We start from the raw sequence: 17092 nt of genomic DNA, 5'->3' as shown, positions 1-17092 counted from the left end.
AAGATATAAAAGACCTTCCAGGAAGATTAAAGAAATCTATTAAGAAGAACGAAAAAGATCCGTTTGGAAGACTAGATAAGAACTATTTAGAAGACTGAAAAAAAATTGTTCAAATGACAAAAACAAATTAGTGTTACGAAAATGATTTTGAAGATACTTAAAAAGAGGTTTTTGGAAAACTAAAACAGATCTCTTTGGTTAAAAGAACTCTTTGAAAAATTGCTTGGGAGATGAATAAACTGTTGTTTGGAAAACTTATAAAAACAACTCGGGAACTCTAAATAAACACGTACATGAAAGACTAAAAAGAATTTTTTGGAAGACTAAAAAGAGATTTGTTAAAAAAAATATTAAAAAAAACATTTGAATAACTAAAAAAAAATTTGTTTCAAAGCCATATATATCTCAATGGATCGGTATGTGCGTTTAAGAGTGTAGGTAGGTGCGCGTTGTTAGATTACTGGATTTCTGGAATGTGTAGCAAAAAGCCTGCATAAGATAGTCCTTTTTTTGCAGAGTGGAGGTAAAATTAAGCAAATTTGCTTTCCATATGTATATGTATGTAACCATAGATATCTTGATGGATCAGTATGTGCTTGTAAGAGTGTAGGTACGTAGGTAGGTAGCCCCTCTTTTTGCCATTTCTTTTTCCATTTGTATAGGCATACTACCATACATATCTCATTATATCAGTATATACATTGAAGAGTGTAGGTAGTTGCGTGTTGATGGAATACTGGACAGATGTTTCGGTAGCATGTTTGCATAAATAAGACAAGGAGAGACCCGTTCAAGCCTCTCTTTTAGCAGAGTGTAGGTTACAATAAGCGAATTTTTTTTGCATTTGTTTAGGAGACTAAGATATAACTGTTGGAAGATACAAAAGACCTGCCAGGAAGATTAAAGAAATCTATTAAGAAGAAAGAAAAAGATCCGTTTGGAAGACTGGAAAAGAAATATTTAAAACACTGAAAAAAAAAACTGCTCAGATGACAAAAACAAATTAGTGTTACGAAAATACTGTTGAAAATACTTAAAAAGAGCCTTTTGTAATATTAAAACACAGCTGTTTGGTTAAAAAAAACTCTAAATAAACACGTACTTGAAAGACTAAAATGAATTTTTTTGGAAGACTAAAAGGAGATTTTTCTAAATTGTTTCTTACATTTTTCATATGTTTATATATGTATGTGTGTGTGTGTATATATGTGCGTATGTATGTGTTTGTGTGTGTATGTGTATATGTATATATATATGTATATTATCCCTGGGGATAGGGGTGAAAGAATACCTCCCACGCATTCCTCGCGTGTCGTAGAAAACGACTAGAGGGGACGGGAGCGGGGGGCCAGAAATCCTCCCCTCCTTGTATTAACTTTCTAAAATGGGAAACAGAAGAAGGATTCACGCGGGGAGTGCTCATCCTCCTCGAAGGCTCAGAGTGGGGTGCCTAAATGTGTGTGGATGTAACCAAGATGTGAAAAAAGGAGAGATAGGTAGTATGTTTGAGGAAAGGAACCTGGATGTTTTGGCTCTGAGTGAAACGAAGCTCAAGGGTAAAGGGGAAGAGTGGTTTGGGAATGTCTGGGGAGTAAAGTCAGGGGTTAGTGAGAGGACAAGAGCAAGGGAAGGAGTAGCAATACTCCTGAAACAGGAGTTGTGGGAGTATGTGATAGAATGTAAGAAAGTAAATTCTCGATTAATATGGGTAAAACTGAAAGTTGATGGAGAGAGGTGGGTGATTATTGGTGCATATGCACCCGGGCATGAGAAGAAAGATCATGAGAGGCAAGTGTTTTGGGAGCAGCTGAATGAATGTGTTAGTGGTTTTGATGCACGAGTGATGGGTTATAGTGATGGGTGATTTGAATGCAAAGGTGAGTAATGTGGCAGTTGAGGGAATAATTGGTATACATGGGGTGTTCAGTGTTGTAAATGGAAATGGTGAAGAGCTTGTAGATTTATGTGCTGAAAAAGGACTGATGATTGGGAATACCTGGTTTAAAAAGCGAGATATACATAAGTATACTTATGTAAGTAGGAGAGATGGCGAGAGAGCGTTATTGGATTACGTGTTAATTGACAGGCGTGCGAAAGAGAGACTTTTGGATGTTAATGTGCTGAGAGGTGCAACTGGAGGGATGTCTGATCATTATCTTGTGGAGGCTAAGGTGAAGATTTGTATGGGTTTTCAGAAAAGAAGAGTGAATGTTGGGGTGAAGAGGGTGGTGAGAGTAAGTGAGCTTGAGAAGGAGACCTGTGTGAGGAAGTACCAGGAGAGACTGAGTGCAGAATGGAAAAAGGTGAGAACAATGGAAGTAAGGGGAGTGGGGGAGGAATGGGATGTATTTAGGGAATCAGTGATGGATTGCGCAAAAGATGCTTGTGGCATGAGAAGAGTGGGAGGTGGGTTGATTAGAAAGGGTAGTGAGTGGTGGGATGAAGAAGTAAGAGTATTAGTGAAAGAGAAGAGAGAGGCATTTCGACGATATTTGCAGGGAAAAAATGCAATTGAGTGGGAGATGTATAAAAGAAAGAGATAGGAGGTCAAGAGAAAGGTGCAAGAGGTGAAAAAAAGGGCAAATGAGAGCTGGGGTGAGAGAGTATCATTAAATTTTAGGGAGAATGAAAAGACGTTCTGGAAGGAGGTAAATAAAGTGCGTAAGACAAGGGAGCAAATGGGAACTTCAGTGAAGGGCGCAAATGGGGAGGTGATAACAAGTAGTGGTGATGTGAGAAGGAGATGGAGTGAGTATTTTGAGGGTTTGTTGAATGTGTTTGATGATAGAGTGGCAGATATAGGGTGTTTTGGTCGAGGTGGTGTGCAAAGTGAGAGGGTTAGGGAAAATGATTTGGTAAACAGAGAAGAGGTAGTGAGAGCTTTGCGGAAGATGAAAGCCGGCAAGGCAGCAGGTTTGGATGGTATTGCAGTGGAATTTATTAAAAAAGGGGGTGACTGTATTGTTGACTCGTTGGTAAGGTTATTTAATGTATGTATGACTCATGGTGAGGTGCCTGAGGATTGGCGGAATGCGTGCATAGTGCCATTGTACAAAGGCAAAGGGGGTAAGAGTGAGTGCTCAAATTACAGAGGTATAAGTTTGTTGAGTATTCCTGGTAAATTATATGGGAGGGTATTGATTGAGAGGGTGAAGGCATGTACAGAGCATCAGATTGGGGAAGAGCAGTGTGGTTTCAGAAATGGTAGAGGATGTGTGGATCAGGTGTTTGCTTTGAAGAATGTATGAGAGAAATACTTAGAAAAGCAAATGGATTTGTATGTAGCATTTATGGATCTGGAGAAGGCATATGATAGAGTTGATAGAGATACTCTGTGGAAGGTATTAAGAATATATGGTGTGGGAGGAAAGTTGTTAGAAGCAGTGAAAAGTTTTTATCGAGGATGTAAGGCATGTGTACGTGTAGGAAGAGAGGAAAGTGATTGGTTCTCAGTGAATGTAGGTTTGCGGCAGGGGTGTGAGATGTCTCCATGGTTGTTTAATTTGTTTATGGATGGGGTTGTTAGGGAGGTAAATGCAAGAGTTTTGGAAAGAGGGGCAAGTATGAAGTCTGTTGGGGATGAGAGAGCTTGGGAAGTGAGTCAGTTGTTGTTCGCTGATGATACAGCGCTGGTGGTTGATTCATGTGAGAAACTGCAGAAGCTGGTGACTGAGTTTGGTAAAGTGTGTGGAAGAAGAAAGTTAAGAGTAAATGTGAATAAGAGCAAGGTTATTAGGTACAGTAGGGTTGAGGGTCAAGTCAATTGGGAGGTGAGTTTGAATGGAGAAAAACTGGAGGAAGTGAAGTGTTTTAGATATCTGGGAGTGGATCTGGCAGCGGATGGAACTATGGAAGCGGAAGTGGATCATAGGGTGGGGGAGGGGGCGAAAATTCTGGGGGCCTTGAAGAATGTGTGGAAGTCGAGAACATTATCTCGGAAAGCAAAAATGGGTATGTTTGAAGGAATAGTGGTTCCAACAATGTTGTATGGTTGCGAGGCGTGGACTATGGATAGAGTTGTGCGCAGGAGGATGGAGGTGCTGGAAATTAGATGTTTGAGGACAATGTGTGGTGTGAGGTGGTTTGATCGAGTGAGTAACGTAAGGGTAAGAGAGATGTGTGGAAATAAAAAGAGCGTGGTTGAGAGAGCAGAAGAGGATGTTTTGAAGTGGTTTGGGCACATGGAGAGAATGAGCGAGGAAAGATTGACCAAGAGGATATATGTGTCGGAGGTAGAGGGAACGAGGAGAAGAGGGAGACCAAATTGGAGGTGGAAAGATGGAGTGAAAAAGATTTTGTGTGATCGGGGCCTGAACATGCAGGAGGGTGAAAGGAGGGCAAGGAATAGAGTGAATTGGAGCGATGTGGTATACCGGGGTTGACGTGCTGTCAGTGGATTGAATCAAGGCATGTGAAGCGTCTGGGGTAAACCATGGAAAGCTGTGTAGGTATGTATATTTGCGTGTGTGGACGTATGTAAATACATGTGTATGGGGGGGGGTTGGGCCATTTCTTTCGTTTGTTTCCTTGCGCTACCTCGCAAACGCGGGAGACAGCGACAAAGTATAATAAAAAAATAAAAAAGAAAAAGAGATTTGTTAAGAAATCTAATAAAAAAAAAAGAAACATTTGAAGGAATAAAAAAAATCTATTTGAAATCCTTAAATATCTCAATGGATCAGTATGTGCGTTTAAGAGTGTAGGTAGGTGCGTGTTGTTGGATCACTGGATTTCTGGAAGGGGTAGCAGGCTTGCATAAAAAAATCTACGTAAAAAAGTCCTTTTTTTGCAGAGTGGGGTAAAGTTAAGCAAACTTTTTTTGTATTTGTATACATATGTAACCATACATATCTTAATGGATCAGTATGTGCTTTTAAGAGTATAGGTAGGTAGGTAGGTAGCCCCTCTTTTTGCCATTTTCTTTTTCAATTTGTACAGGCATACTACCATACATATCTCATTACATAAGTATATGCTTTTAAGAGTGTAGGTAGTTGCGTGTTGATGGTATACTGGACAGATGTTTGGGTAGCAGACTTGCATAAATAAGACCCGTTCAAGCCCCTGTTTGCAGAGTGTGGGTTACAATAAGCGAGTTTTTTTCCAATTGTTTACTAGAGTAAGAAATAAAAGTTGAAAGATACAAAAGACCTGCCAGGAAGTTTAAAGAAATCTATTAAAAACATCGAAAAAGATTCGTTTGCCAGACTAGATAAGAACTATTTAGAAAACTGAAAAGAAAAACTGTTCAGATGACAAAAACAAATTAGTGTTACGAAAATACTGTTGAAAATACTTAAAAAGAGCTTTTTGGAAAACTATAACAGATCTGTTTGGTTAAAAGAACTGTTTGAAAAACTGCTTGGAAGATGAATAAAATGCTGTTTGGAAAACTTAAAAAAAACAATTCGGGAACTCTAAAAAAAAAACACGTACTTGAAAGACTAAAAAGAATTTTTTGGAAGACTAGAGAGATTTGTTAAGAAAACTAATAAAAAAAAGAAACATTTGAAGGACTAAAAATAAAACTGTTTGAAAGCCATATATATCTCAATGGAATGGTATGTGCGTTTAAGAGTGCAGGTACGTGCGTGTTCTTGGATTAGTGGATTTCTGTAATGGGTAGCAGGCTTGCATTAAAAAGACTACATAAAAAAGTCCTTTTTTTGCAGAGTGGAGGTAAAATTAAGCAAATTTGTTTTCCATTTGTATATGTATGTAACCATACATATCTTAATGAATCAGTATGTGCTTTTAAGAGTGTAGGTAGGTAGGTAGGTAGCCCCTCTTTTTGCCATTTTTTTTATTCCATTTGTACAGGCATACTACCATACATATCTCATTAGATTAGTATATGCTTTTAAGAGTGTAGGTAGTTGTGTGTTGATGGAATACTGGACAAATGTTTGGGTAGCAGGCTTGCATAAATAAGCCTAGGAGAGACCAGTTCAAGCCCCTCTTTTTGCAGAGTGTATGTTACAATAAGCGAGTTTTTTTTTCCATTTGTTTAGGAAACTAAGAAATAACTGTTGGAAGATACAAAAGACCTGCCAGGATGATTAAAGAAATCTATTAAGAAGAACGAAAAAGATCCGTTTGGAAAACTAAATAAGAACTATTTAGAAGACTAAAAAAGAAAAAAACTGTTCAGATGACAAAAACAAATTAGTGTTACGAAAATACTGTTGAAGATACTTAAAAAGAGCTTTTTGGAAAACTAAAACAGATCTGTTTGGTGAAAAGAACTGTTTGAAAAACTGCCTGGGAGATGAATAAACTGCTGTTTGGAAAACTTAGAAAAACAACTCGGGAACTCTAAATAAACACGTACTTGAAAGACTAAAAAGAATTTTTTGGAAGACTAAAAAGAGATTTGTTAAGAAAACTAATAAAAAAAAAGAAACATTTGAAGGACTAAAAATAAAACTGTTTGAAAGCCATTTATATCTAAATGGATCGGTATGTGCGTTTAAGAGTGTAAATAGGTGCGTGTTGTTGTATTACTGTATTTCTGGAATGTGTAGCAAAAAGGCAGCATAAAAAAGCCTTTTTTTGCAGACTGGAGGTAAAATTAAGCAAATTTGTTTTCCATTTGTATATGTATTTACCCATACATATCTTAATGGATCAGTATGTGCTTTTAAGAGTGTAGGTAGGTAGGTAGGTAGGTAGTCCCTCTTTTTGCCATTTCTTTTTCCATTTGTATAGGCATACTAGAATACATATCTCATTAGGTCAGTATATGCTTCTAAGAGTGTAGGTAGTTGCGTGTTGATGGAATACTGGACAGATGTTTGGGTAGCAGGCTTGCATAAATAAGCCTAGGAAAGACATGTTCAAGCCCCTCTTTTGGCAGAGTGTAGGTTACAATAAGCGTATTTTTTTTGTTTTTTTTGTTTAGGAGACTAAGAAATAACTATTGGAAGATACAAAAGACCGGCCAGGAAGATTAAAGAAATCTATTACGAAGAACGAAAAAGATCCGTTTGGAAGACTAGATAAGAACTATTTAGAAGACTGAAAAAGAAACTGTTCAGATGACAAAAACAAATTAGTGTTACGAAAATACTTTTGAAGATACTTAAAAAGAGCTTTTTGGAAAACTAAAACAGATCTGTTTGGTTAAAAGAACTGTTTGAAAACTGCTTAGAAGATGAATAAACTGCTGTTTGGAAAACTTAAAAAAAAACAACTTGGGAACTCTAAATAAAACACGTACTTGAAAGACTAAAAAGAATTTTTTGGAAGACTAAAACGAGATTTGTTAAGAAAACTAATAAAAAAAGAAACATTTGAAGGACTAAAAGAAAATCTGTTTGAAAGCCATATATATTTCAATGGATCGGTACGTGCGTTAAAGAGTGTAGGTAGGTGCTTGTTGTTGGATTACTGGATTTCTGGAATGGGTAGCAGGCTTGCATAAAAAAGCCTGCATAAAAAAGTCCTTTTTTTTGCAGACTGGAGGTAAAATTAAACAAATTTGTTTTCCATTTGTTTATGGATGTAACCATACTTATCTTAATGGATCAGTATACTGTTGAAATACTGATTCTTTAAAAGAACCGTTTGAAAAACTGCTTGGAAGATGAATAAACTGCTGTTTCGAAAACTTAAAAAAACAAGTTGGAAATTCTGAATATACACGTACTTGAAAGACTAAAAACAATTTTTTGGAAGACTAAAAAGAGATTTGTTAAGAAAACTAATAAAAAAAAAAAGAATCATTTGAAGGACTAAAAGAAAATCTGTTTGAAAGGAAATATATCTTATTGGATCGGTATGTGCGTTTAAGAGTGTAGGTAGGTGCTTGTTGTTGCAATACTGGAATTCTGGAATGGGTAGCAGGCTTGCATAAAAAAGCCTGCATAAAAGAATCCTTTTTCTGCAGAGTGGAGGTAAAATTAAGCAAATTTATTTTCCATTTGTATATGTATGTAACCATACATATCTTAATGGATCAGTATGTGCTTTTAAGAGTGTAGGTAGGTAGGTATGTAGCCCCTTTTTTGCCATTTTTTTTTTCCATTTGTACAGGCATACTACCATACATATCTCATTAGATCAGAATATGCCTTTAAGAGTGTAGGTAGTTGCGTGTTGATGGAATACTGGACAGATGTTTGGGTAGCAGGCTTGCATAAATAAGCCTAGGAGAGACCCGTTCAAATCCCTCTTTTTGCAGAGTGTAGGTTACAATAAGCGATTTTTCTTCCATTTTTTAGGAGACTAAGAAATAACTGTTGGAAGACACAAAAGACCTGCCAGGAAGATTAAAGAAATCTATTAAGAAGAACGAAAAAGATCCGTTTAGAAGACTAGATAAGAACTATTTAGAAGACTGAAAAAGAAAACTGTTCAGATGACAAAAACAAATTAGTGTTAAGAAAATACTGTTGGAAATACTTAAAAAGAGCTTTTTGGACAGATAAAACAGATGTGTTTCGTTAAAAGAACTGTTTGAAAAACTACTTGGAAGATGAATAGAACTCGGGAACTCTAAATAAACTCGTACTTGAAAGAAAAAAAAAAATTTTTGGAAGACTAAAAAGAGATTTATTAAGAAAACTAATAAAAAAAGAAACATTTGAAGAACTAAAAAAAAATCTGTTTGAAAGCCATATATATCTCAATGGATCAGTATGTGCGTTTAAGATTGTAGGTAGATGCGTGTTGTTAGATTACTGGATTTCTGGAATGGGTAGCAGGCTTGCATAAAAAAGGCCTGCATAAAAAAGTCCTTATTTTTTGCAGAGTGGAGGTAAAATACCATACATACCATACATATCTTAATGGAGCAGTATATGCTTTTAAGAGTGTAGATAGGTAGGTAGGTACCCCTCTTTTTGCAATTTTTTTTTTTTTCCATTTGTACAAGCATACTACCATACATATCTCATTAGATCAGTGTATGCTTTTAAGAGTGTAGGTAGTTGCGTGTTGATGGAATACTGCACAGAAGTTTGGGTAGTAGGATTCCATAAATAAGCCTAGGAGAGACCCGTTCAAGCCCCTCATTTTACAGAGTGTAGGTGACAATTAGTGATTTTTTTTCCTTTTTTTTAGGAGACTAAGAAATAACTGTTGGAAGATACAAAAGAACTCCCAGAAAGATTAAGAAATCTATTAAGAAGAACGAAAAGGATCCGCTTGGAAGACTAGATTAGAACTATTTAGAAGACTGAAAAAAAAAAATTCAGATGACAAAAACAAATTAGTGTTACGAAAATACTGTTCAAAATAAGTAAAAAGACCTTTTTGGAAAAGTAAAACAGATCTGTTTCGTGAAAAGAACTGTTTGAAAAACTGCTTGGAAGATGAATAAACTGCTGTTTGGAAAACATAAAAAAAACAACTCGGGAACTCTAAATAAACACGTACTTCAAAGACTAAAATGAATTTTTTGGAAGACTAAAGAAGAGATTTGTTAAGAAAACTAATAAAAAAAAGAAACATTTGAAGGACTAAAAAAAATCTATTTGAAAGCCTTAAATATCTCAATGGATAAGTATGTGCGTTTAAAAGTGTAGGTAGGTGCGTGTTGTTGGATTACTGGATTTCGGGAATGGGTAGCAGGCTTGCATAAAAAAGCCTGCTTAAAAAAGTCCTTTTTTTTGCAGAGTGAAGGTAAAATAATGCAAACTTTTTTGCATTTGTATATGGATGTAACCATACATATCTTAATTAATCAGTATGTGCTTTTAAGAGTGTAGGTAGCTAGGGAGGTAGCCCCTCTTTTTGCCATTTTTTTTTCCATTTGTACAGGCATACTACCATACATATCTCATTACATAAGTATATGCCTTTAAGAGTGTAGGTAGTTGCGTGCTGATGGAATACTGGATAGATGTTTGGGTAGCAGGCTTCCATAAATAAGCCTAAGAGAGACCCGTTCAAGCCCCTCTTTTTGCAGAGTGTAGGTTAAAATAAGCGATTTTTTTTCCATTTGCTTAGGAGACTAAGAAATAACTGCTGGAATATACAAAAGACCTACCACGAAGATTAAAGAAATCTATTAAGAAAACTCAAAAAAATCCGTTTGGTAGACTAGATAAGAACTATTTTGAAGACTGAAAAAAAAAGAGAACTGTTCAGATGACAAAAACAAATTAGTGTTACGAAAATATTGTTGAAAATACTTAAAAAGAGCTTTTTGGAAAACTAAAACAGATCTGTTTCGTTAAAAGAATTTTTGTAAAACTGCTTGGAAGATGAATAAACTACTGTTTCGGAAATTTAAAAAAAACAACTCGGGAACTCTAAATAAACACGTACTTGAAAGACGAAAAAGAATTTTTTGGAAGCAGAAAAAGAGATTTGTAAAGAAAACTAATAAAAAATGAAACATTTGAAGGACTAAAAGAAAATCTGTTTCAAAGCCATGTACATCTCAATGGATCGGAATGTGCGTTTAAGAGTGTAGGAGGTGCGTGTTGTTGGATTACTGGATTTCTGAAATGGTTAGCAGGCTTGCATAAAAAAGCCTGTATAAAAAAGTCTTTTTTTACAGATTGGAGGTAAAATTGAGCAAATTTTTTTTCCATTTTTATACATATGTAATCATACATATCTTAATGGATCAGTATGTGCTTTTAAGAGTGTAGGTAGGTAGGTAGGTAGCCCCTCTTTTTGCCATTTTTTTTCCATTTGTACAGTCATACTACTACCATACATATCTCATTAGATCAGCATATGCCTTTAAGAGTGTAGGTAGTTTCGTGTTGATGGAATACTGGACAGCTGTTTGTGTAGTAGGCTTGCATAAATAAGCCGCCTAGGAGAGACCCGTTCAAGCCCCTCTTTTTGCTGAGTGTATGTTACAATAAGCGAATTTTCTTTTTCCATTTGTTTAGGAAACTAAGAAATAACTGTTGGAAGATACAAAACACCTGCCAGGAAGATTAAGAAATCTATTAAGAAGAACGAAAAAGATCCGTTTGGAAGACTAGATAAGAACTATTTAGAAGACTGAAAAAAAAAAACTGTTGAGATAACAAAAACAAATTAGTGTTACGAAAATACTGTTGAAGATACTTAAAAAGAGCTTTTTGGAAAACTAAAACAGATCTCTTTGGTTAAAAGAACTGTTTGAAAAACTGCTTGGGAGATGAATAAACTGCTGTTTGGAAAACTTAAAAAAACAACTCGGGAACTCTAAATAAACACGTACTTGAAAGACTAAAAAGAATTTTTTGGAAGACGAAAAAGATATTTGTTAAGAAAACTAATAAAAAAAAAACATTTGAAGGACTAAAAGTAGATATGTTTGAAAGCCATATACATCTCAATGGATCGGAATGTGCGTTTAAGAGTGTAGGTAGGTGCCTGTTGTTGGATTACTCGATTTCTGGAATGAGTAGCAGGCTTGCGTAAAACAGCCTGTATAAAAAAAGTCCTTTTTTTGTAGATTGGAGGTAAAATTAAGCAATTTTTTTTTCATTTTTATACGTATGTAACCATACATATCTTAATGGATCAGTATGTGCTTATAAGACTGTAGGTAGGTAGGTAGGTAGCCCCTCTTTTTGCCATTTCTTTTTTTTTTTCAATTTGTACAGGCATACTACCATACATACCTCATTAAATCAGCATATGCGTTCAAGATTGCAGGTAGTCTCGTGTTGATGGAATATTGGACAGTTGTTTGGGTAGCAGGCTTGCATAAATAAGCCCAGGAGAGACCTGTTCAAGCCCCTCTTTTTGCAGAGTTTAGGCTACAATTTTTTTTCCATTTGTTTAGGAGACTAAGAAATAACTGTTGGAAGATACAAAAGACCTACCAGGAAGATTAAAGAATCTATTAAGAATAAAAAAGATCCGTTTGGGAGACTAGAGAAGAACTATTTAGAAGACTGAAAAAAAAAACTGTTCAGATGACAAAAACAAATTAGTGTTACGAAAATACTGTTGAATATACTTAAAAAGAGATTTTTGGAAAAATAAAATAGATCTGTTTGGTTAAAAGAACTGTTTGAGAAACTGCTTGTGATATGAATAAACTGCTGTTTGGAAAACATAAAAAAACAAGTCGGGAACTCTAAATATACACGTACTTGAAAGACTAAAAAGAATTTTTTGGAAGACTAAAAAGAGATTTGTTAAGAAAACTTATAAAAAAAAAATTTGAAGGACAAAAAAAATCTGTTTGAAAGCCATATATATCTCAATGGATCGGTATGTGCGATTAAGAGTGTAGGAAGGTGCGTGTTGTTAGATTACTGGATTTCTGGAATGTGTAGCAAAAAGCCTGCATAAGATAGTCCTTTTTTTTCAGAGTGGAGGTAAAATTAAGCAAATTTGTTTTCCATTTGTATATGCATGTAACCATACATATCTTAATGGATCAGTATGTGCTTTTAAGAGTGTAGGTAGGTAGGTAGGTAGACCCTCTTTTTGCCATTTTTTTCCATTTGTATAGGCATACTACCATACATATCTCATTAGATCAGTATATACTTTTAAGAGTGTAGGTAGTTGCGTGTTAATGGAAAACTGGACAGATGTTTGGGTAGCAGGCTTGCATAAATAAGCCTTGGAGAGACCCGTTCAAGCCTCTCTTTTAGCAGAGTGTAGGTTACAATAAGCGAATTTTTTTTCCATTTGTTTAGAAGACTACGATATAACTGTTAGAAGATACAAAAGACCTGCCATGAAGATTAAAGAAATCTATTAAGAAGAAAGAAAAAGATCCGTTTCGAAGACTGGATAAGAAATATTTAAAAGACTGAAAAAAAAACTCCTTAGATGACAAAAACAAATTAGTTTACGAAAATACTGTTGAAAATACTTAAAAAGAGCTTTTGGAATATTAAAACACAGCTGTTTGGTTAAAAGAACTCTTTCAAAAACTGCTTAGAAGATGAATAAACTGCTGTTTGGAAAACTTAAAAGAAACAACTCGGGAACTCTAAATAAACTTGTACTTGAAAGACTAAAAAATTTTTTTTAGTAGACTGAAGAGATTTGTTAAGAAACTAAAAAAAAAAGAAACATTTGAGGGACAAAAAAAAATCTGTTTGAAAGCCATATATATCTCAATGGATCGGTATGTGCGTTTAAGAGTGTAGGTACGTGCGTGTTGTTGGATTACTGGATTTCTGGAATGGGTAGCAGGCTTGCATAAAAAAGCCTGCATAAAAAAAGTCCTTTTTTTGCAGAGTGGAGGTAAAATTAAGCAAACTTTTTTTGTATTTGTATACATATGTATATCTTAATATATATCTTAATATATATCTTAATGGATCAGTATGTGCTTTTAAAAGTGTAGGTAGGTAGGTAGGTAGTCCCTCTTTTTGCTATTTTTTTTTTTCAATTTATACAGGCATACTACCAAACATATCTCATTACATCAGTGTATGCTTTTAAGAGTGTAGGTAGTTGCGTGTTGATGGAATACTGGAGAGAAGTCTGGGTAGCACGCTTGCATAAATAAGATTAGGAGATACCCGTTCAAGCTCCTGTTTGCAGAGTGTGGGTTACAATAAGCGAGTTTTTTTTTCCATTTGTTTAGGAGACTAAGTGGAGAAAGTGTTAAAAGTGTTGAAAGATACAAAACACCTGCCAGAAAGATTAAAGAAATCTATTAAAAAGATCGAAAAAGATCCGTTTGGAAGACTAGATAAGAACTATTTAGAAAACTGAAAAGAAAAACTGTTCAGATGAAAAAACAAATTAGTGTTACGATAACACTGTTCAAAATACTTAAAAAGAGCTTTTTAGAAAACTAAAACAGATCTGTTTGGTTAAAAGAACTGTTTGAAAAACTGCTTCGAAGATGAATAAAATGCTGTTTGGAAAACTTAAAAAAAAACAACTCGGGAACTCTAAAAAAACACGTACTTGAAAGACTAAAAAGAATTTTTTGGAAGACTAGAGAGATTTGAGAAAACTAATAAAAAGAAAGAAACATTTGAAGGACTAAAAATAAAACTGTTTGAAAGCCATATATATATCAATGGAACGGTATGTGCATTTAAGAGTGCAGGTAGGTGCGTGTTGTTGGATTACTGTATTTCTGTAATGGGTAGCAGGCTTGCATTAAAAAGACTGCATAAAAAAGTCCTTTTTTTGCAGAAGGAAGGTAAAATTAAGCAAATCTGTTTTCCATTTGTTTATGTATGTAACCATACATATCTTAATGGATCAGTATGTGCTTTTAAGAGTGTAGGTAGGTAGGTAGGTAGCACCTCTTTTTCCCATTTTTTTCCATTTGTACAGGCATACTACCATACATATCTCATTAGATCAGTATATGCTTTTAAGAGTGTAGGTAGTTGTGTGTTGATGGAATACTGGACAGCTGTTTGTGTAGTAGGCTTGCATAAATAAGCCCTAGGAGAGACCCGTTCAAGCCCCTCTTTTTGCAGAGTGCATGTTACAATAAGCGAGTTTTTTTTTCCATTTGTTTAGGAAACTAAGAAATAACTGTTGGAAGATACAAAAGACCTGCCAGGAAGATTAAAGAAATCTATTGAGAAGAACGAAAAAGATCCGTTTGGAAGACTAAATAAGAACTATTTAGAAGACAAAAAAAAAACTGTTCAGGTGACAAAAACAAATTAGTGTTACGAAAATACTCTTGAAAATACTTAAAAAGAGATTTTTGGAAAACTAAAACAGATCTGTTTGGTTAAAAGAACTGTTTGAAAAACTGCTTGGGAGATGAATAAACTACTGTTTGGAAAACTTAAAAAAAAACTCGGGAACTCTAAATAAACAAACAGATCTGTTTGGTTAAAAGAACTGTTTGAAAAACTGCTTGGGAGATGAATAAACTACTGTTTGGAAAACTTAAAAAAAAACTCGGGAACTCTAAATAAACACGTACTTCAAAGACTAAAAAGAATTTTTTGGAAGACTAAAACGAGATTTGTTAAGAAAACTAATAAAGAAAAAGAAACATTTGAAGGACTAGAAATAAAACTGTTTGAAAGGCCTATATATCTAAATGGATCGGTATGTGCGTTTAAGAGTGTAGGTGGGTGCGTGTTGTTGTATTACTGTATTTCTGGAATGTGTAGCAAAAAGGCAGCATAAAAAAGTCTTTTTTGCAGACTGGAGGTAAAATTAAGCAAATTTGTTTTCCATTTGTATATGTATGTACCAATACAAATCTTAATGGATCAGTATGTGCTTTTAAGAGTGTAGGTAGGTAGGTAGGTAGCCCCTCTTTTTGCCATTTCATTTTCCATTTGTATAGGCATACTAGAATACATATCTCATTAGGTCAGTATATGCTTTTAAGAGTGTAGGTAGTTGCGTGTTGATGGAATACTGGACATAAGTTTGGGTAGCAGGCTTGCATAAATAAGCCTAGGAAAGACATGTTCATGCCCCTCTTTTTGCAGAGTGTAGGTTAAAATAAGCGATTTTTTTTTTCCATTTCTTTAGGAGACTAAGAAATAACTATTGGAAGATACAAAAGACCTGCCAGGAAGATTAAAGAAATCTATTAAGATGAACGAAAAAGATTCGTTTGGAAGACTAGATAAGAACTATTTAGAAGACTAAAAAAAAAAACTGTTCAGATGACAAAAACAAATTAGTGTTACGAAAATACTTTTGAAGATACTTAAAAAGAGCTTTTTGGAAAACTAAAACAGATTTGTTCGGTTAAAAGAACTGTTTGAAAAACTGCTTAGAAAACTTACTTAAAAAAAACAACTTCGGAACTCTAAATATACACGTACTTGAAAGACTAAAAAGAATTTTTTGGAAGACTAAAACGAGATTTGTTAAGAAAACTAAGAAAAAAAGAAACATTTGAAAGACTAAAAGAAAATCTGTTGGAAAGCCATATATATTTCAATGGATCGGTACGTGCGTTAAAGAGTGTAGGTAGTTGCGTGTTGTTGGATTACTGGATTTCTGGAATGGGTAGCAGGATTGCATAAAAAAGCCTGCATAAAAAAGTCCTTTTTTTTGCAGACTGGAGGTAAAATTAAACAAATTTGTTTTCCATTTGTATATGGATGTAACCATACTTATCTTCATGGATCAGTATGTGCTTTTAAGAGTGTAGGTAGGTAGGTAAGTAGCCCCTCTTTTTGCTATTTCTTTTTCCATTTGTATAGGCATACTACCATACATATCTCATTAGATCAGTATATGCTTTTACTAGTGTAGGTAGTTGCGTGTTGATGGAATACTGGACAGATGTTTGGATAGCCGGCTTCCATAATTAAGCCTAGGAGAGACCCGTTCAAGCCCCTCTTTTTGCAGAGTGTAGGTTACAATAAGCGAGTATTTTTCCATTTGCTTAGGAGACTAAGAAATAACTGTTGGAAGATACAAAAGATCTCCCAGGAAGATTAAAGAAATCTATTTAGAAGAACGAAAAAGATCCGTTTGGAAGACTAGATAAGAACAATTTAGAAAACTGAAAAAAAAACTTTTCAGATGACAAAAACAAATTAGTGTTACGAAAATACTGTTGAAAATACTTAAAAAGAGATTTTTTGGAAAACCAAAGGAGAGCTGTTGGGTTAAAAGAACTGTTTGAAAAACTGCTTGGAACATGAATAAACTGCTGGTTAGAAAACTTAAAGAAAAACAACTCAAGAACTCTAAATAAACACGTACTTGAAAAACTAAAAAGAATTTTTTGGAAGACTAAAAAGAGATTTGTTAAGAGAACTAATAAAAAAAAGAATCATTTGAAGGACTAAAAAAAAAATCTGTTTGAAAGCCATATACCTTTCAATGGATCGGTATGTGCGTTTTAGAGTGTAGGTAGGTGCGTGTTGGTGCATTACTGGATTTCTGGAATAGGTAGCAGGCTTCCATAAAAAAGCCTGCATCGAAAAGTCCTTTTTTTTGCAAAGTAGAGATAAAATTAAGCAAATTTGTTTTCTATTAGTATATGGATGTAGCCATACATATCTTAATGGATTAGTATGTGCTTTTAAGAGTGTAGGTAGGTAGGTAGGTGTCCCTTCTTTTTGCCATTTCTTTTTTCCATTTGTACAGGCATACTACCATACATATCTCATTAGATCAATATATGCTTTTAAGACTGTAGGTAGTTGCGTGTTGATGGAATACTGCACAGATGTTTGGGTAGCAGGCTTCCATAAATAAGCCTAGGAGAGACCGT

This window comes from Panulirus ornatus, chromosome 32, assembly GCF_036320965.1.
Source record: "Panulirus ornatus isolate Po-2019 chromosome 32, ASM3632096v1, whole genome shotgun sequence".
Lineage (NCBI taxonomy): Eukaryota > Metazoa > Arthropoda > Malacostraca > Decapoda > Palinuridae > Panulirus > Panulirus ornatus.
The sequence above is the reverse complement of the archived record's forward strand: the minus strand, read 5'-3'. Positions refer to the sequence as shown.